Source organism: Ornithorhynchus anatinus, chromosome X1 (assembly GCF_004115215.2).
Source record: "Ornithorhynchus anatinus isolate Pmale09 chromosome X1, mOrnAna1.pri.v4, whole genome shotgun sequence".
Lineage (NCBI taxonomy): Eukaryota > Metazoa > Chordata > Mammalia > Monotremata > Ornithorhynchidae > Ornithorhynchus > Ornithorhynchus anatinus.
The window spans coordinates 34072772-34094536 of record NC_041749.1 but is presented as its reverse complement, the minus strand read 5'-3'; the positions used below and the strand labels follow the sequence as shown (position 1 = coordinate 34094536).

General features: G+C 53.5%; 1 protein-coding gene across 3 annotated transcripts in view; it reads right to left on the bottom strand.

Annotated features, from left to right (window-relative positions):
• PDGFRB (platelet derived growth factor receptor beta) overlaps window positions 1-19376 on the bottom strand; it is a 65482-nt gene extending 46106 nt beyond the window's left edge. The window contains exons 1-2 of one of the 3 annotated variants that reach the window (XM_029050254.2): window positions 19220-19374; window positions 15693-15759 (exon numbers count right to left, since the gene is read on the bottom strand). The gene's annotated coding sequence lies outside the window, so the exon portion shown is untranslated. Of the gene's footprint in view, window positions 1-15692; window positions 15760-17584; window positions 17835-19219 lie in introns of those variants that run through there. The other 2 variants (XM_029050255.2, XM_029050253.2) reach the window with 2 other exon arrangements.
• Window positions 19377-21765: the final 2389 nt, after the last annotated feature.

The window sequence follows — 21765 nt, the reverse complement described above, 5'->3', positions numbered from 1 at the left end:
GAGGGAACCAAGGGAAAAATGGTTGGAAGGAAGGGACCCACGACTCAGTACACGCTGAGAGGAAGAGAGCTGAAAACTCTCTGCGATACGACCTAGTGAGCAGAGGCCCAGGGTAGCCAGCGCTGCCCCTAAGGATGCCAGGAAGGCAGAGAGCCTCGGCGGGTGGCAGGGGGTGGGGAGTGGGCAGTAAGAGGGCAAGATCTCCAGCATCTCTAATTCCCCCAGTGTCTCAGCCTGGCGGAAGAGGAGGTAGAAGACCTGGCTGGATCCTTTGACCTGAGGAACTGAAAGCCCTTCATAATGCGGGGATTCTCCCCATTCTCTGGAGAGGGAAACTGAGGTCCAGGCAGTACAAGGGAGAGAGTGAGAGTCCATGTGCATATCAATCAATCAGTCAATCAATGGTATTTATTGAGGATTGCATATCTGAGCAAAGAGCTTTTAGATGTGTGCATATGCACAGGTACAAGTAGATAAGTGTTTGCATGTGCATAATGCACATATGTGCTAATGGGAGCCTGCATCAATGAAAGTGGCATGTTTGTATGGGGAACTCTAGATGGATGTTTGTGCACTAAATGTATATTTGCCAGAGAACGTATTTTCGCATGCGTGCGGCTACAATCAGCTCTGTTTTGTTTTCACTTCGTGTTTTGGCTAGAGCACTGTGAGAAAATTAAGGAATGTTTGTTCAACAGCATGAGCCTGCTTTTTTGAATGATATTTGTTAAGAACGTACTATGTACCAGGCACTGTACTAAGCACTGGGGTATCTTCGAGATACTCAGGCTGGACACAGTTCATGTCCCACCTGGGACTCGCAGTTTTAATCCTCATTTTACCGCTGAGATAACTGAGGCGCTGAGAAATTAAGTGACTTGCCCAGGGTCACATAGCAGAGGTTGGCAGACCTGGGACTAGAACCCAGGCCCTGCTTGTACTGACCACACCACAGTGTTGGAAGGAATGGTTTGTCTGCATGCAAGCGGCATTGTATGCAATGAAAAGATGTGAGTTTCCTTTAGGGGGGACGTCTGTAAGAACGCAATGCCTGTGTTGAGGAGGACTGAGTGTTTGTATGTACTTCCTTCTTGGTGCATATATACGTGTGTGCAAGTGTCCATAAAAATGCTTTTATCAGTGTGCAAACACACATGCCTGTTTGCCAATGTACATGTGTTTGTGTACGTGCAAGCGTGCGGGCAATGTGCTCCATCCGTGGAGAGACACGTCCACTCGAATCGTCTCTCCCCCGGAAGTCCCCAGCGCCCTGGCCTATGTCTCCAAAACCAGCTTGAGGGCCTCTCCCTGTCTCCCTGGGCCCAGGGGAGACGATGGAAACTAACGACCTATTTTCTGCGAGTTCAAAATAAAGCAAAACATCTGTCTGGAGAGCCGCCAGTCTTAAAAATAACCATCTTTTCCCCATTCCCGCCCGCCTGGGCCCTGAGGGTCAGCTCAGCACTCATCCGTTCATCCTGAGCTCCACAAGGCAAAGCTTTCCCCGCCCCCGACTGCAAAATAAAGACCAGATTGGGGGTTATTCCTCAGTGCCAGAAACTTGGATCCGTCTGTGGGAAAAACTCTGTGGGTGTCAGGCCCAGGTGAGGGGAGGAGGAGGGAGGGGGAAGAGGAAGGTCCCCACAAGGGCTGGGAAAGCAGGAGGGTGGAGGGAGGCTCAGAGGACAAGCTAGGTCCCCTCCCCCACGGCACTTCCTGCCTAACTGCAGCCTCCCAGATCGGCCAATGCTGATCTCCAGGCCCCTTCCCTGCTCTCCCAGCTTCTGAACTGGCTCCTTGGAGCCAGTGGGAAAGGAGACTGATTCCTTCATTTTCCTCCCACAGGGAAAGAGCTGACTGGTAAAACATGTCCAGCTCTGGAACTTATTTAGGAAGTTGCACTAGCGGACCCTACGTAGACTCCCACCCCTACCTCCCCCAGCCCAGGGACCCCTCCCTGACGATTATTTCTGGTGTGAGAAACCCTCCTGGATGCTTGGGAAAGGTAAAACAGGAGCAGAGGAGGCTTGAGGGAGAAAAAAGCAATTCCAGTTACAGGGTCATAGATTTCCTGTCGCAAGGAGAGTACCCTTTGGAGGGTAATTATCAAGAAGTGAAAAGGGTGTCCTGGCCCCCTTGCCCACATTCCCCCAAAGGCTGGTCCCAAAGTGCTTTCAAAACAGTTCTCTTCACTCTCTTCATTTTCCAGAGGAGGAAGTTGAGACTGAAAGATGAAGTGACTTTTTCATGGTATTTAAGTGCTCGCTATGTGCCAGGAACTGTCCTAAGTGGTGGAGTAAATACAAGCTAATCAGGTTGGACAGCGTCCATGTTCCACCTGGGGCTCACCGTCTTAATCCCCATTCTACAGATGAGGGAACCGAGGCACAGAAAAATGAGGTGATTTGCCCACAGAAAAGTGAAGTGATCTACCCGAGGTCACACAGCAGTCAAGTGGAGGAGCAGCTATTAGAACACAGGTCTTTCCGACCCCCAGGTCCACGTTCTGTAAACTAGACCGTACTGCTTCTCACTAGACCACACTGCTTCCCTTAGAAGCGTTTCTTACAAGAAAACCCTATCTGACCTCCTCCGTGCTGGAAGGAGCACTGCTCTGGGAACTGGGACACTTGAACTTTGGATTATATCTGTAATTTATTTATATTAATATGTCTCCCCCTCTAGACTGTGAGCTCGTTATGGGCAGGGTTCTAGGTTCTAGGTTGAGTTCTGCCAGCTGGAACCGTGCCATAAATGCTGAAGGTTTCTGACCCCCAAACCTAAGACGTTCTGAGAGATGGACGGGCCCGGGAAGAATCTCGAAAAGACAGCTGGCGAATGTGGGCAACCAAGTCCACAGCACCTACCGTCTTCTAGACGGTCATGCTTTGTAACCACTTTACACCCCTGGCCACCTAGTCGCTTGTTGCATTTTGTGCACTAGTGGGAACAAGTCTGGCAGGAATTTTTTTAAATGGTATTTATTAAGTACATACTTTGTGTCAAGTACTGTTCCAAGCACTGGGGTAGAGACAAGATAATAGGTTGGATAAAGTCCCTGTCCCACATAGGGGCTCAAATCTAAGAGAGAGAGAGAGAGATGAGAGAGAGGGATGAGGGACTGCCATTGGCTTTGCACAAACCAGTCTGGAGGCTTTCCCTATAGACTGTAAGCTCCTTGTGGGCAAGGAATGGGACTACCAAATCTCTTACATTGTACTCTCCCAAGCATTTAGTACAGTTCTTTACACACGGCAAACACCCACCAAATACCATCGATTTATTGATTGACTGATTGAAGCCAAATCTTATCTGTTGTTCTCCAAGGGAGATTTCATCCTCCGTTGTCCTCCTCCTTCCCTAGTGATCCTCCTCCTCCTCTTCTTCCTTTTCTTGCTTCTCCTCCTCCTTTTCTTCCTCCTCCTCCTCTTCTTGCTCCTCCTCCTCCTTTTCTTCTTCCTACTCCTAGTCTTTGTCCTCCTCCACCCCTTACTCCTCCTCCTCCTCCTCCATCTCCTCCTCTGCTTCCTCCTCCTCCTCCCCCTCCCGCTGCTCTTCCCCCTCCTCCTCCTCTTCCTCTTTCTCCTTTCTTCTCCCTCCTGCTCCTCCTCCTCTTCCTCCTCCTTATCATCACCATTATTATCATCATCATCATCTCCAATCTACACGCCCTGCCACACTGCCCAAGCACAACTGAATCTCTTGGAAGCAATCCGCCAGGCCAGAGCTCTCCCCCTCTTCAAAATCATCCTAAAAATTCCACCTCCTCCAGGAAGTCTTCCCTGATGAATTCCCAAATCCCTAATTCACTTCATCCCAGCAGCTGCTCTTACTCATGTCGTTTCTCTCAATCCTCAGCGCTTGGGTACCTATGCACATTCAACTGTATACTTAATTATTTATTCAACTAATTCACCCTGACTTATTTGTTATATTCTTGTTTTTTTTCCTGTTCCCACTATTTGTAAACCATTTGTTCCTTCTCGCCTCCCCTATTAGAATGTAAGTTCCAGGAGGTCAGGGAAGTCTGTCTCGCTTCTGTTGTGTGGATCACGCAAGCACTTAGTGATTATAATATAATTGTGGTATTTGTTAAGCAGTTAGTATACCTCAAGCACTGAACTAAATGCCGGGCAGATACAATCAATCAATCAATCAATGGTATTTATTAAATGCTTACTATGTGCAGACCACTGTACTAAGTGCTCGGGAAAGTACGATTCAACAGATAAAGGTAATCCGATCAGACACAGTCCCTCCCCCACATGGGCTTCGCAGTCTAAGTAGTCTAAGTGGCTTCTTCCCCAGTGCTTTCAAACACACTCATGTCTCCCCATCCTAAAAAAAACCCTCCCTTCACCCTACGGCTCTCTCCAGTTACCACCCATCTCTCTCCTACCATTCCTGTCCAAACTCCTTGAGTGAGTTGTCTACACCCGCTGTCTCGAATTCTTCTCCTCCAGTTCTCTCCTTGACCCCCTCCAATCTGGCTTTCGTCCCCTTCATTCCACAGCGACTGCCCTTTCCAAGGTCACCGGTGATCTCCTTCTTGCCAGATCCATCGGCCTCTACTTCATTCTAATCTTTCTCGACCTCTCAGTTGCCTTCGACGCTACCACCCGCTTTTCCCGGAAACTTTATCCAACCTTGGCTTCACTGACACTGTCCTCCCCTGGTTCTCCTTTTATCTCTCTGGCAGCTCATTCTCAGTCTCCTTCGCAGGCTCCTCCTCTGCCTCCCACCTCCTAACTGTGGAGGTCCCTCAGGGTTCAGTTCTGGGTCCCCTTCTATTCTCCATCTACACCCAATCCCTTGGAGAACTCATTCGCTTCCATTGCTTCAATTACCACCTCTATCCGGATGATACCCAAATCTATATCTCCAGCCCTCATCTCTCTCCCTCTCTGCAGTCTCGCATTTCCTCTTGCCTCCAAGACATCTCTACTTGGATGTCCTCCCATCACCTCAAGCTCAACATATCCAAAATGGAACTCCTTATCTCCCAAGCCAAACCCTGTCCTCTCGCAGAATTTCCCATCACTGTAGATGCCACCACCATCCCTCCTCTCTCACAAGCCCATACCCTTGGCATTATTCTCGACTCCTCTCCCTCATTCGACCCGTATATTCAATCCATCGCTTAATCCTGACGACCCCACCTTCACCATTGGTTTTAAAGACACTACCACCTTGCCCCCTTCTATCTCACCTTGCTACTCTCCTTCTATAATCCAGGCTACACCCTTTGGCTCTAGTGCTAACCTTCTCACTGTGCCGCGATCTCAACTACGTCGCCGCCGACCCCTAGCCCACGTCCTGCCTCTGACCTGGAATGCCCTTCCTCCTCAAATTTGACAATTACCCTTCCCTGCTTTAAAACCTTTTTGAAGGCACATCACCTCCGATAGGCCTTCCCAGACTAAGCTCCCCTTTCCTCTTCACTCCCTTCTGTGTCTCTCTGACTTGCTCCTTTCGTTCATCCCCTCTCCCAGCCCCAAAGCACTTACAGTACTTACCCCACAGTACATAGTTATAATTTATTTATATTAACGCCTATCTCCCCCTCCTCTAGACTCTAGACTGTGGGCAGGGAATGTGTCTGTTTATTGTTCTACTGCACTCTCCCAAGCACTTAGTACAGTGCTGTGCACACAGTAAGCGCTCAATACATGCAGTTGAATGAATGAATCATTGGGAGAATGTGTACTGAATCCCCATTTTGCAACTGAGGAAAATGAGGCACTAAGAAGTTAAGTGACTCGCCCTAGGTCCCAACAGACAAGTGACAGAGTCAGGATTAGAACCAAGGTCCTCTGATTCCCAAGCCCATACTCTTCCCACTGGTCCCCCTCTCTCTCCAACCCCAGCCCCCTCCCCCTCCACCACCACCTTCAGCCTAAGAAATAATCCTGGGATGTTCTGGGATGGATTTGGCTGGCTCCCCTCTACCCACATGCACACACCCTATCCCCAGCCTGGACTGGATCCATGGTCCACTCTGATTTTGATCTTCAATCTGTTGGCTTTCCAATGCCTCCTTTGCCATTGTTTTCAAACTTGCTCATCTATCCGTTATGCTTAACCTTACACCCTCCTTGACCTCATGGCTCCCTCCGGTAATCACCCCATCTCCCTCCTGCCATTTCTCTCCAAACTCCTTGAGCAAGTTATCTACACTTCTAACTGTGGGAGTTCCTCAAAGCTCAGTTTTGGGTCCCCTTCTATTCTCTATCTTCACCCACTGCCTTGGAGAACTCATTCACTTCCATGGCTTCAACTCTCATCTCTTCAGATGATTCCCAAATCTACCTCTCTCCTTCTCTGCAGTCTTGTATTTCCTCCTGCCTTCAGGACGTCTCTACTCTGATGTTCCACCGATACCTCAAACTTAACATGTCCAAAAACACCTTCCCACCCAAACCCTGTCTTCCCCCATCTTTCCCAACGCCGTAGATAACACCATCACTACTATCCTCCCTGTTTCACGAGCCCATCGCCTTGTCGTTAGTCTCGACTCATCTTTCTCATTCAACCCATATATTCGATCTGTCACCGAATCCTACCTTCACAACATTGCTAAAATCCACCTTTTCCTTTCCATCCTAACTGCTCCTCCACCGATCCAAGCATCTCTCCTATCCTGCCTTACCTACTGCATCAGCCTCCTCGCTGACCTTCCGGCCTCCACTCCACTCTCCACTCCAGTCCTTACTTCCCCCGCTGCCCAGAACCTTTTTCTAAAGAACCGTTCAGTCCACATCTCCTCACTCCTCAAGTACCTCCAGTGGTTGCCCATCCATATCCACATCAAACAGAAACTCCTTACCAACCTACTCACTGTACCTCGATCTCGTCTATCTTGCCGTCGAAGCCTTGCCCACATCCAGCCTCTCCCCTGGAAGTCACTTCCCCTTCATAAATGACAGACCACGTCTCTCCCCGCTTTCAGAACCTTACTAAAATCACATCTCCTCCAACGGCCCTCTCCCAACTAAGCGCTCATTTCCCCTACTCCTTTTCTGCGTGGCCTTCGCACTTGGATCTGTAACCTCTAAGCACCGATATTCGCCCCACCCTCAGTCCCACAACACTTTTGTAATAATAATACTAATAATCGTGGTATTTGCTGAGTGCTTACTATGAGTCAAACACTGCTCCAAGTGCTGGGATAGATACAAGATAATCAGGTCCCCCTCTAGACTATAAACTCATTTTGGCCAGGGAATGTTTCTGTTATATTGTTATATTCTCCCAAGCGGTTAGTACAGTACTCTGCCCACAGTAAGCACTCAATAAATACAATACTGACTTGGGGCTACAGTAGAAGAGAGAACAGGTGAATCCCCATTTTGCAGATGAGGGAACTGAGTCATAGAGACGCAGCGTGGCTCAGTGGAAAGAGCACGGGCTTGGGAGTCAGAGGTCATGGGTTCGAATGCTGGCTCTGCCACTCGTCAACTGTGTGACTGTGGGCAAGTCACTTCACTTCTCTGTGCCTCCGTTACCTCATCTGTAAAATGGGGATTAAGACTGTGAGCCTCACGTGGGACAACCTCATTACCCTGTATCTACCCCAGCGCTTAGAACAGTGCTCTGCACATAGTAAGCGCTTAACAAATACCAACATTATTATTATTATTACAGAGACGTTAAGTAAATTGCCCAAGGCCACACAGCAGGTGACTCCCAGACCCATGCTCTTTCCACTAGACCACACAGTTCCTCTATAAATCCATAATTCATTTATTTATTATAATTGATATAACATAGTAACGAGAAGTAGCGTGGCCTAGTGGAAAAAGCACAGGCCGGGGAGTCAGAGAATCTGGGTTCTAATCCTGACTCTGCCAAGTGCTTGCTCTGTGATCTCGAGCAAGTCACTTCGTTTCTCTGTACTTCAGTTTCCTCAACTACAAAATGGGGCTTGAATACCTGTTCTCCCTCCTACTTAGACTGTGAACCCCATGCTGGACGGGGACTGTGTCTGACCTAATTAACTTGTACCTTCTCCAGAGCTTAGAACGGTGTTTGACACCAAGTTAACACTTAACAAATACCATAAAATAAAAAAGTCAATCTCCCCCTCTGGACTATAAACTCCCTGTGGGTCAGGGACAGGTCTACCAACCCGTACTGTATTGTACTGTACTCTTCCAAGCACTTAGTACAGTGATCTGCGCAGAGTAAGTGCTCAGTAAATATCACTGATTGACTGATTGCTTGATTAAGGGCCAAGCTAAGCTTCGGTAGCCTTGAGAGGAACTGCCCAGGGAGGGAGAGGCGGGGCAGGCTGGGCCTCAAGTTGCTGTTAGATCATTTTGTGGCTGGGAGACAGAGCAGGCTCCACTTCTTGCTAGTAATTAAAGGCCCCGGCAAGGTTTGAAGGAAACCCCAGAGCTCAGACCGGATTGCGGAGGATGGAGCCATTTTGTAGGAAGAAAGGAGGCTGTGGTCCAAACCGCTTCCCCGATCGGAGGCCAGGGCCCTGCCTGGACCTCTCTGCTGGGGGCAAAGAGATCCTGGAAGAGGCAGGGAAGGAGCAGTCAGTCTGTCAGTCAGTCGTATTTATTGAGCACCTACTCTGTGCAGAGCACTCTACTGAGCACTTGGGAGAGTGCAACGCGACAATATAACTGACACATTCCCCGCCCACAGTGAGCTTACAGTCTAGAGGGGGAGACGGACATTAATATAACCAAATATATTACAGCTCTGAGTGGGGCTTCCGGGTGGAAGAGGACAGGGAGGGGCTAGGGAATGGAGGAAGCTGAGGAGCCTCAGACACAAACCTCCAAGAGAAAATCGGAGAGAAGCAGCCACAGTTGGGGAAAAAGAGGAAAGAAATCTGTCAGATGCAGTAATATCGAGAAGTAGCTTGGCCTAGTGGATAGAACAGGGGCCTGGTAGTCAGAAGGACCTGGGTTCTAATCCCAGCTCCTCCACATGTCTGTGTGTGACCTTGGCAAGTCACTTGACTTCTTTGTGCCTCAGTTTCCTCAACTGTAAAATGGGGATTAGGACTTTGAGCCCCATGTGGGACAGGGACTGTGTCCAACCTGAATATCTTGTACCTACCGCAGTGCTTAGAAAAGTGCTTGACACATAGAAAGCACTTAACAAATGGTATTATTATTATGTGGTGACCGTTAATTGTCTGAGGGGAAGGAAAACAAGGGGAGAATGAGTTGGGATGGGAGCCTGGTGGTCTCCAAGGGTCTGGCAAGTTATCCCTGCTTTGAAGGAGTGAGGGACAGGAGGAGGGAGGAAGGGAGGGCACGATGGAGCCAAAGGAGCCCAGCAGGGCCTGGGGGAGGCAGGAAGAAGGAGCCAAACTCTGCCTCTCTTCGGGAAGGGAAACACTCAAACCCAGCTTCAGGGTGATTTAAATCAATTGATCATATTTACTGAGTGCTTATTGTGTGCAGAGTACTGTACTGAGTGCTTAAGGGAGTACAATACAGGGCATTTAGGGGGGTACAATACAGAGCACTTAGGACAGTGCTCCGAACACAGAAAGCACTCAATAAATGCCATTGATCGATTGGTACAATGGAGTAAGAAGATTCTGATGTACCCTCATTCTTCCTCCCATTTTCCACTACACTGTTGGTTCTTCCAGTACAGGGTCCGTGTCTTCTAATTCTATTGTACTCTCGCAAGCTCTCAGTACAGTGCTTTGCACACAGTAAGCCCTCAATAAATACCACCGAGTAGTTGATTGATTGAACTACTTGAAAATAAATTTTGCTGTGCTCATTAACGTGTAAGTTCCTAGGTGGAAGAGAAAGTGTGTCTCGCTGTTGTTATATGTTCCCGACCACTTAGTAGAGTGCTCGGCACTCAGCAAGTACCCCAGAGATGAATGGACTGAAGAGTAACAGTTAAGTTGGGAGGCTTCACCTGGCCCACCCCTGCTCAATTTCAGTTGTTTTTATCATTCTGGTGTCCTTGCCTCCAGTCTCTCCTCTCTCCAGTCCACACTTTACTCCGCTGCCCTTATGGCTTTCTTAAAACGTCATTCTGCACCCATCTCCCTGCTCCTCGAAAACCTCCGGTGGTTGCCGATCCATCTCCGCATCAGACAGAAACTCTCGACCATCAGCTTTAATGCACTCAATCAGCTCTCTCCCCGAATTTATCTCTGCTTCTCTCCCACTACAACTCAGCCCACACACTCCACTCTTCTAGTACCAATCGACTCACTGCGTCTCACTCTGGTCTCTCACTGTTGAACTCAGTCTCACACCCTCCCCGCCGCCTGGAACTCTCTCCCTCTTCACATTTGGCAGGCGACCACCGTCCCCGTCTTCTAAGCCCTACTATAATCACATCTCCTCCAGGGAGTCTTCCCTGCCTAATCTCTGTATCCCCACCCTGTCTTCCCCTTCCTGCCTCACCTATGCACTTGAGGCCTGACCCCCAAACCCTTGGGTACTCATCCCGACTTTTCCCCACCCCTCAACAGCACTTACATCCATATCTTTACACTCGGTTGCGCCCCATACCCGAAATTTATTTTAGTGTACATCTCCCCCGTTGGAAAGTCCTCAAGAGCAATGATTGTGCCTGTTTACTCTGCTTTACTCTCCCAGTGTTACGTCCAGTGCTCTGCAGAAAGTAGGTGTTCAATAAATACCACGGATGGGGAGATGGTTGACGAAGCATTAAGGGAGGGGGAGGGGGACAGAAATACATCTTCTAGACTGTAAGCTGTTTGTGGGCAGGGTTATGTCTGTTTATTGTTATATTGTACTCTCCCAACTACCTAGTACAGTGCTCTGCCCACAGTAAGCACTCAATAAATATGACTGAATGACTGAGTGAAGGAAGGAAGGAACGACTGAGCGTGGAGAAGGGGAGATGGCCCCCAGGCCGCTAAGGGCGAGAAAGCCAGCTTCTTGCTCCCAGCTGGGTGTGTTAGCCTAACCTTCTGGTCACCCAGACTCACCCTGCCCAGATTGCCTCCCCCCCGGCCCCCAGCCTGCACCTGACCCCGTCGGGTCCACCCCCTCCCCAGGGCCCCTGGCAACTCTCACCCTGGCAACCCTCCTTCCTCAAGCCCGCTCCTGGCAGGGCTCCCACGACCCAGCGTGCGTGGTCTGTAGGCAGCCTCCCGAGAAGCTCCCGGGGCGGGACGGGCGGGCAGGCCCAGCCGGGGGCCCGGCCGGGGGTCTCTCCGCTTCCGACCCCTCGGACAAGCCGGCGTTCTGTTCCCCCGGCCGCTCGGGGGCCTCTGATTAGGCCGAGGTGACTTCCAGTTTACCGGGAGAGAATGCGGCTTAAGAGAGTGAGCGAGGCAGAGATTGAAAGGCGCTCAGCTGCCTGCTTCCCCCCCCGGCCCCCTTTCACACAAACCCACAAGCAAACAGCTTTTTCCCCATATAACTAAGACAGTGTGTCTCGCCAGTTAAAGCAGCTCTGACATGAATGCAGCGATTTAATTGGTGCCAATTACGGCGTCTCGGAAGCATTCGGATTGCAGTCACAGTCCCGCGTTACAGGCCCCGCTGGGCCCGGGACCATGGGAGCTGGGACTAGGGCATGTTTGCAGGGGGTGGAGCTGGGGGAGGGGGGATAGTGCCGGAACTGGTTAGATATTTGCAGGGAATCGGGGGAAAGCTGGGACTGGGGGGATGTTTGCAGGGAATAGGGAAGAGAGATGGGGCAGGGGAAATACTTGCAGGGGTTGGAGGGGAGAGCTGAGGCTGGGGACGTTTGCAGGGGGTCAGAGGAGAGCTGGAGTTAGAGATGTTTGCAGGGGGTCGGGGGAGAGAGCTGAAGCTAGGGGATGTTTGCAGAGGGTGGGTGAAAAGCTGGAACTAGGGGATGGGGAGAAGAGAGTCAGGGCCGGGGGGATGTTTGCGGGTTCGGAGGAGAGAGCTGAGGCTGGGGATGTTTGCAGGGGTTTGGGGAGAGCTGGAGCTAGGGGATGTTTTGCAGGAGGTAGGGAGAGAGAGGCAGGGATGGGGGGGAACCCGGTCAGGAAAGCTGAGGACAGGCAGGGGTGAGGTGAGATAAGGTGGTGGGGGCCCGGATGGGGCAGAAGGCCGGCGGGTGGGGCTTGAGGGCTGGATAAGATGGAGCTTTATTCACTCCACTGGTGTCCGTGCCATTCTTCTAGACTGTAAGCTCGTCGTGGGCAAGGAATGTGTCTGTTATAGTGTTGCACTGTACTGTCTCCGGCACTTAGCAGAGCGCTCTGCACACACTAAGTGCTCAGTAAATGCGATTGACGACTGCATTCCCAGAGCCCCCCCGAGTTTGCCCTCTAGAGCATCTTGGTTCGAAGCTGCCCCCATTCAGATAAAAATAATAATAATAATAATGATAATAACCGTGGTACTTCTTAAGCACTTACTGTATGCCAGGCACTGTAGTGAGCACTGGGGTGAGTACAAGCAAATCAGGTTGGACACAGTCCCTGTCCCACATGAGGCTCATAGTCTCAATCCCCATTTTTTGGATGAGGTTAACTGAGGCACAGAGAAGGAAAGTGATTTGCCCAAGGACACACAGTGATCAAGTAGCGGAGCCAGCCTATGACCCTCTGACTCCCAGGACCGTGCTCTATCCGCCACGCCATGGGATTTTCCCTGAAGACCCCAACGCCACTCTGGACACAGCAGCCTGGGACCCCTCTGGGTCTCGGCATCCCCATCTGCAGTGCGTGTGTGGGAGAAATGCTATCTGGAGACTGACCATATTTCCTGCGAGGCCTTGGAAGAAAAGGGCTCAAGAAACACAGAGTGTCATTGTTGTTATTATTATTAGTATTGGTGTTATTGTTGGACTCTGTTTGCCCAGCGGAGTGGAAGCTATTCCCTGGAGCCTTTCCCAGTTCTCAGGAAATAACCCTAGCTTTTCCCACCCCCCCGCCCCCCCCGACAGTTCCTGTCCTTGTTTAATCATGGAGGAGCCCCCCCCCAAGCCCTGCGGTTGTCCCCTCACAAAGGCTTCCCCCAGGCCCCCCTCTCTCCCACCACCATCTCACGGGCCCCGGCCCGAGGCGCGGCTCTGACGGCGGGGCCGAGTCTGCGACCCGGTCCCTCCCCACCCGGGCTGCAGCCCCCCACTCTGGGTGGGTCGGGAGGCTGGGTAGGTACTTCGGGGTGGGCCTACTGCCAAGATCCGCTCAGCGTCCTCCCGGGGCTCCCTCACTCCCTCCACCATCCCGTGGGCCCCGGCCCAAGGAGCAGCTGTGACCGGCAGGGCTGAGTCTACGTCCCGGTCCCCCCGCACGCTGGCTGCAGCCCCCCACTCTGGGTGGGTCGGGGGGCTGGGTGAGCGCTTTGGGGTGGGCCTACTGCCAAGAGCCACTCAGAGTCCCCCAGGCCTCCCTCCCTCCCTCCGCCATCTCACGGGCTCTGGCCCGAAGGACAACTCTAACCGGCAGGACCGAGCCTGTCACGGGCCCCCCAACCCAGGCCACAGTCCCCAACTCTGGGTGGGTCAGGGGGCTGGGTAGGTACTTTGGGATGGGCCTCCTGCCGAGATCCACTCAGCCTCCGGCCCCATGAGTGGTCTTTCCCGGCAGGGCCTGGGTTGGGGATCGGAGTTTCTCTCTTGGCCGCCGGAGTGCGTCCCGCCACATAGAGATGAAAGGTTCCCAGAGGCTCCGAGGTGGCTCGGACATCAAACGGCTCTTTCAACTGAGCCAAGACGAAGAGTGTGGATGAGTGTGGTGTTAATGCAGCAGAAGCCGGAATTCGATTTCCCATGTAACACATCGGGGTGGGAATCCCTTGGGGAGGTGCTCGGGGGGAGTGGTGCCGTCCGAGCTTGACCAGGCCCCAGAGCGGGAGTGGACCAACGGGTCCATCCAAGTGGGGTTTCTCTGGTCCCAGGCCTAGTAGAAAGAGCAGGGTCCTGGGAGTCAGAGGTCCTGAGTTCTAATCCCGGCTCTGCCAATTGCTTGCTGTGTGACCTGGAGCAAGTCGCTTAACTTCTCTGGGCCTCAGTTCTCCTGTTCTCCCTCCTACTTAGCCCCAGGCGGGACAGGGACTGTGACCCAGCAGATCAACTTGTATCTACCCCAGCACTTAGAACAGTGTTTTTCACAGAGTAAGTGCTTAACAAACACCATAAAAAAAGAAAGAAGAACACAGTCTCGGGATAGATGGGGAGGTCTGTGACTGTCTTGGCCACGCGCCCCCTATTAATCCTGACCCAGGATGCCCAGGAGCTTTCTGGGGCAGCCCATGAACCTCCTGACCAGAAAGTGGCGTTAGGGTTAGGGTCAGGGTTAGCTTCCTGACCAGAAAGTGGGGGTGCGGATAGGGAATCCAGTCCGGATCTCCTGGGCCCCACCTGGGGTTGGGGCCCCTCTGGTCTGGAGAGAAAATGGCTTCCTCTGGGGCTGAGGCATCTGAACACCCTAAATGAGCTCTGTGTGGCATTTGAGTATTCTTCCTTCTTCCTAAACCACCTTCTCGAACAGTGACCTGACCCCTCTCTCACCTGATGGAATGGACACTCTCCCAGAGAAGGATAACTGGACTTAGGGAAGTAACGTAGCCTAGTGAAATGAGCAAAGGCCTAGGGAGTTAGAGGATCTGAGTTCTAATCCTTCCACCATCACTCGCCTGCTGTGTGACCTTGGGCAAGTTACGTCACTTCTCTGCACCTCAGTTTCTTCAAGTGGAGATTCAATACCTGTTCTCTGTGAGCCCCATATGGGCAGTGACTGTGTCCAACCTGATGAAATTGCATCTACCCAAGCACTTAGGACAGTGCTTGGCACATGGTAGGTGCTTAACAAATAGCAGAATCATCGGTCTTGGGGCAGCAAGTAAGTTTGGGGTTGGGGCAAAGTTCAGGATGGTGATAGTTTGAGGGTTAGAGGTCATGCTAGAGATAGAGTCCCAGTCTCCTCCAGTAAGGCCCGTTAATCTCCTCAAGTCTGCCTCAAATCTGCCTCTGCCCACTGTCGGCAGAAAGTTCATCCGGTCCACTGCTCATCTGGGAAGATGCTGGGGGCAGGATCAGGGCCCAGAGGTGGGTGGCAGGAAGTCCATTCCACAGTGGTGGGGTGGATCATGAGACTGGTCAGGAAGCAGAAGAGGAAGGGAAAGTGAAAGGGCACTCAGGTTGGAGTTGAGGGCTGAGATGCTCCCCGCTCACCAGGGACAAAGGTGCCGTCCTGGGGTTGGGGGTGGAAACGGAGTTTCCTTCCAGCTCTAACACAAATTGGCTTGCCCCTGACTCATTTGATTCCTCTCTCAGAGGGGCAGTGGGACCCCTTCCCCTGGAAGGCCAGAGACTCGGAGCACTTATCAGTAGTTCCAGGGAGCAAACTCGAGTGTGAGGTGGAGAGACTTCTTTCCTGAGCCCAGGCAGAGGGTGTGAGGGGAAAGAGGAGGAGAAACTGTAAACTCCTCTCTAGACTGTAAGCTCATTGTGGGCAGGGAACATGTCTGCTAACTCTGTTGTATTGTATACTCTCCCTATCAGTCGATGGTATTTATTGAGCGCTTCCTATGTGCAGAGCACTGTACTAAGCTCTTGGGAGAGTATAACCTAACAGATTTGGTAGACAAGTTCCCCGCCCACGGTGAGCTTTACAGCCTAGAGGACTGTAAGCTAATACAAGTACTTAGTACAGCGCTCCGCATATAAGTGTTCAATAAATACCACTGATAGATTTATTAAGAAGAGGCAGAGAACAGAACTGGGAATAGAAGCGGGGTGCTTACCGAGACTCCAAGGCTCTAACCACTGACTCCCCCTCTTTCCTTGGACGTTTCGCTCAGCAGTGAGAATCTGGCAAGAACAGTGAATCAAATGGAAATTTGAGAATCTTCCCAGTTTTTCCCAGGTCTTCCTTCTCTGTCCCCAACTCCTTGGGCAGGGAATGTGGGAGGGAAGGCCGCAGGATGGGTAACTAGTGAGGCTAGTGGGGGAGAGTAGGAGGGACAGTGTGGGACAGTAACTGCTTTCAGATTCAGTCCAAGAAGGCAAACTCCACCTCTGCGTCAAACAGAAACTCCTTACCGCCAGCTTTAAAGCATTCAGTCGGCTTGCCCCTCCTACCTCACCTTGCTAGTCTCCTACAACCCAGACCGCACACTCGACTCCTCTAATGCCAACCTACTGACTGTACCTCGATCTCGTCTATCTCGCCAACCTCTCGCCCACATCCTGCCTGGAACACCCTCCTTCTTCGTATCCATCAGACAATTACTCTCCCCGCCTTCAAAGCCTTATGGAAGGCAAATCTCCTCCAAGAGGTCTTCCCTGACCATGTCCTCATTTCCTCTTCTCCCACTCCCTTCTGCATCCCCTGATTTTATCCCCTCACTCACACCCTCCCTCAAGCCCCCAGCACTTACGTACATATCTGAAAATTATTTATTTATATTAATGTCTGCCTACCCCTCTGGACTGTAAGCTCGTGGGCAGGGAATGTGTCTATTATATCATTATATTGCACTCTCCTAATTGCCTGGTACAGTGTTCTGCACACAGAAAGCACTTGATAAATACAATAGATTGACCGATCGATCGATCGATTGAAGAGGAGGCAGCAAACTGTTCTCCATTCTGCTCAGGATCCAAGAAGCAAACATGGGCAGGAGGGATTTCAGATCCCTTAAGGGAGAACTTCTTGCCAGGAAGAATTAAGCAGTTAAATAAGTTTGGGAGGAGTTGTTGGATGTTTCTCAGCGGAGAACCTCAAGAACAGTCCTCCCCAGTCCTCTGCCTCCCACCCCCACACCAACCTTCCCTGCCTACACGCTGTCCCTCATGGATTGGGGTGGTTCTTTTCCAGGTGGTCCCAGTCTCCTGTCCCGTTTCTATGCTTCCTCTAGAGACATTTCCCCAGCCCATGCCCCAGATCTCTCCAGAGCCCCCCACCCAAGATCCCTGACTCCTTAGTTCCTCTGCCCACCAACTCCACCTGCCCCTTACTCAGAGAGGCCAAAAGATCCTAGCGTGCCGTATAATGTACCCCGGGCCAGAGGAGGCTGTTGGGTTCACTAGCGTGACCAACTGGAATGTATTTGGAGACCAGGGTTCTAGTCCCAATTCTGCCACTGAGCTGCTCTGTGACCTTGGATACGCCATTTAACCTCTCTGTGACTGCTCATTTGTAAAATGGAGTTGAGATGCCTGCTCTCCCTCCTCTTCTGTTGTGAGCCCTATAGGACTCATTTTGTGCTTAGCACAGTACTCAGGGCAGAGTATGAGCTTAACAAATTCCACAGTGACTAGGGTTTTGGCTGCCAGCTGGCTCTGGCTGAATCCCCATTGATTTTGCTCAGGTTCCAGAGGGGCTGATTGATACCAGCAACCACTCTGATGCGGAGGGCAGCAGAGATAGGGCAGAGAGCTCTCCCACCCACCCCCACATTCCTGGTTTCTGCCTCACCCCCAGGGGCAGCAGGTGAAGACTTTCTGGTGAGAGTCCCAGGTAACCAAGAGCCCCAAATGCCACTGTCTAAGCCCAGCCCCTACCCCTGCCCCCGAATTTGAGGCAGACCTGTCCAAGAGGGGTGCCAGTTATTCTCCACGACCCCACATTTCCGTGGGGTAAGACACCATGTAGACCACCCGCCCCCGGCTCTCTGCTCTGCCCGCCGGGTACCTCCCGTGGTTGGGTTGCCAGCATCGGCGTGCCCTCTTCCTGGGAAAGGAGGGCTCAGTTGCAGGGTGGGCAGGGATGTGTCTGTTGTACGTCGTCCTCCCTCGAGCACTTGATTAATACGATCGATTCACTGGCAGTGGGAATTTTGCAGAGTGAAGAGATGAGGATGGAAAGAGCAGGTGAGCCGGCCCTCTCCGCTGCCCGCTCTGCTATCCTCTCCGTGCAGCTCTCTGCCTGCTTGGAACTAAGCATCCTGTCTCAGCAGAGAAGGATGGAGACAGCGGGTGAGTCGAGCAAGCGAGTTGGCTCGCTCTTCTGTCCGCTCAGCACTGAGCGTGCTGTCTCAGTCATTCATTCAGCCGATCGTTTTTATTGAGCGCTTACCGTGTGCAGAGCACTGTACTAAGCTCTCGGGAAGTCCCGGCCCCTCCATCTCGCCAGCTCTCCCCACCCCTAGGCCCCGGAGAGCACCCCCCCTTTCCTCTTCAACCCCTCCTCTCCGCTTCTAGCCCTTCCTGAACCCTCCAGACCCAGATCTTCTTCCAGAGGGTGACTCCCTCCACACACACACACAGCCCTCTTGCACCACAATTGTTGTTTATGGTATTTGTTAAGTGCTCACTCTGCGCCAGACACCGTACCAAACGCTGGGGTAGAACCAAGCTAATCAAGTTGGACACAGTCCTTGTCCCACCTGGGGCTCACGGTCTTCAACCCCTTGTTACCGATGAGGCAAACGAGGTCCAGGGAAGCAAAGCTGAGGTCAGGCAGGTGGCGCAGCCGGAATTAGAACCCAGGTCCTTCCGACTCCCGGGCCAGCGCTCTGCCTATTAGGCCATGCCGCTTCTCGATGACTCTGGGACCCGGCCCCTCCGTGACCGGCCGGACACCCCCAACCCCCAAACACACGAACACCCTCCTCCGTCTCCCGTGTCCCCCGACCCCGGCTTCTCAAGCGGCCCCGGGGCTGCTGGCCACGGAGGGAATTGAGATTCGGTCGAGATGGGCCGCTCCACCCAGCTAACGGTTTCCCAGCAGCCGGGGGTTCGAAGGACACGTCAGGAATCTCAAAAATTCGCAAACCCATTTAAATACCCCGAATCGCCATTGTGGCTGGGGCTGGAGCGGGGCCATTTCGAGTCTTTGAAAGTAGTCGCGGTTCGGTGGTTGGGGGAGACCCTTGGGGGCGAGGGGGACACCCCGCCTCCATCTCCCAGCCCCCAGCCGGACCCCCCACCGCCCCGGTCCGGCCCCAGGCCCCCAGGACCTCAGGACCTCGGGAGATGCTGACCATCGGGGGGGGGGGGGGATGTGGGGAAGAGGGGGTGTGTGTGTGTTGGGGGGGGGCTGGGGGTGTCGTACCAAGCGGCGGGGTGTGGGAGGGATGGAAGGGGGTCGGGAGGGGCGGAAGGGAGAAAAGTTGGGACCCCCCTACCCCCCCCCACCCCGGCGGTTCGCAGAAGGGAAAGGCGCCCGGAGACTGGGAAAACTGACATCACGGGAGCGGCCGAATCTGGGTTTGTCCCATCTGGTTTCGTTAAAGATATTTTCCATTTTCAGTTGGACAGAAGCGGTGGGCGGGCTGGAGGGGGGGAGGGGGGCCCGGGGCCCGGGGTCCGGGGCCCGGCACCTTACCTCGGGGCGGAGGGCCCGCCCGCTCCTGCTCCACCTCCTCCTCCGGCCCGCTCGACGTCTCCCCAGGCCGGGTCCTTTCTCGCCCCTGTCCCTCGCCTTTCGGGGGGCGGGGGGCTTCCCCAGGCTCCCGGCTCCCTTGGCCCAAGGAACCTGCCCCTCGACGGCCGGGGGGAGGGGGGGTCGGTCCGGAAGGCAGGGGGGCGGGGGCAGTGCCCGGCCGGGCGGCCCTACGGCATCCTCAGCGCGGCCCGGCCCGGGGGGTCCCCGCCGCCGCCCGACTTGGGGACCGACGGTCCCTCCCGGTCCCGGCCGCGGCCGGCTTTTGCCTCCTCTAACTTTAGGGTGGAAGCGGGGAGCGCCCTTCAACCCGATCGCTCTCTCTCCGCGGCTCCGAAAAAGTGGGTGTGTGCGTTCGGGTGTGCGTGTGCGTGTATGGGTGTGTGGGCGTGTGTCTGTTTTCAATTCTGGATGTTTTCCCTAAATATTTTTTCTGAGAGCTCTCTCCCTCCCTCTCTTGATGTCTCCCTCCCTTCCCCCGCCCCCTTTCTCTCTCTACCCCTTCCTCCCTCTTTCTTTCCCCCTCCTCTCGATCTCTCCCTCCCTCTTTCTTTCTCCCTCCTCTCTCTCAAACTCCCCCTCCCTCTTTCTTTCTCCCTCCTCTCTCTCGAACTCTCTCACTTTCTCTCTCCTCTCCCTCGCTCACCCTCTCTTTCTCTCGCTCTCCCTCCTCCCCTCCCACTCTCCCTTCTCTTTCTCCTCCTTACTCGGGATATGAGGGATGTTTAGAAAATCTGCAGCCCACTGCAGCCCACGCCACTAGCTGACTCATGTCTTTATTAAAGAGCAGCCTGTTCGATCAGACTCCGGGGCCGGCTGGCAGCGAGCGGCTCTTCTCCCCTCGCCGTTGCCGCCGCCGCCCGTCGGTGGTCGGTGACGGTCGGCGGCGGTCGGTGGCCGGCGATGGTCGGCGATGGTCGGCGGTGCCGGCGGCGGAGGGACGGGTGCCGGCTGCGGGACGGGCGCGAGAGATCACGCCTGGAGCCTCCGGCGTCTCCGTCCGGGTCGCCGCGTCCCCCGCCGCAAGCCGGCGGCTTGCGGCTTGACCTGTGAGGTGGCCTGAGACGGAGGCATTAAGGAGAGATTGGCTGATCTCTGGGTCCCCTCTTCCGGTGCAGGACGGTGGGGGCTGGTCCAAGAGGCGAGAGCGGGGCTCTCAGAGAGGGCTGAGAGAGGTTTGTGCCCGCTAGGTCAGGGCACGAGGGGAGGGATGACCGGTGGAGGGCCTGGCTTCCTGGGTGGCTGAAATCCAAGTGAAGGAAACTCTCCCTTGCCACACACACATTTGTACAAATACACCCGATGTTCACGCTTCGGTACGCACATGCCCGTGGACATCCCTTTCTCTCTGGGCCTGCCCTTGAGGAGCATGCCTGCCGAATGAGGAAGAGGAAGGGGTTTCTTTGGGGTGGAAGGGCGTTGCCAGAGAGGAGGGAGGCCTTCCGGGTTCGACTCCGATGGACGCAGCTCAGAGCGTCCCCAACCCTCGGGACCTTTTGTGCCCATCTCACCCTCCTTTGGCTTCTGTGTCCCCTCGGCCCGGTCACCCTTGGGCCTGAACTAATTCCCCGACACTAGATCCCCAACCTGGAGGCTCCAGGGCCCCGACACTTGGGGTTGGGTGGGTAGCGGGGTGGGGGCAGTGGAAGGGTGGAGCCTGAGACCTCAGCCCGGGCCCTCCCCCCGCAACAGTCCCCTGAGGAGAGGGGCCTGCATCTTGCCAGGACGTTCCTGGAGGAAATGAACAGGATAAGAGGCTGCCCTCCCCTTTGCCTTGGAGCACTGGAAGTTCAGTGCGCACCCCCTCCCTCAGGAAGAGGGCACCCGCTCCCCAAGGCCACCCCTTGAGCGTTCTGTCCAGTCTGGGGCACCTGGAAACCTGCTCCTCTGCCCTCCTTGGCTTCTCTGCAGTGGTTGACCAAAGAGAGGTTTCTCCGTGAAAAGACCCTGGGCGGTGGGATGCAGGATTCTGTATCATTCTGTATCCTGTAAATCCGAATATATCTGTAATTTCTTTATTTATTTATAGTAACGTCTGTCTCCCCCTCTAGACTGTGAGCTCCGTGTGGACCGGGAATGTGTCTGTTGTTACGTTGTACTCTCCCAAGCGTTTAGTATAGTGCTTCGCACACGGTAAGCACGTAGCACGGACCTGGGAGTCAGAAGGTCTTGGGTTCTAATCTTGGCTCCACCTCTGTCCGCTGTGTGATCTTGGGAAAATCATTCACCGGGCCTCAGTTCCCTCATCTGTAAAATGGGAGTTGAGACTGTGAGCCCCACGTGGGACAGGAACCGTGTCCCACCCCGCTTGCTTGTATTCACCCCGGCTCTTAATACAGTGCCTGGCACATAGTAAGCACTTAAATGCCATTATTCTTATCATTATTATTATTATTATTATGGATCATCATAAATACGATCGAATGAATGAAAGAATGCAGGGTCATGCCCCTCGGCTGGAGGGCGGCTGGGCATCTCAGTTTGGATTC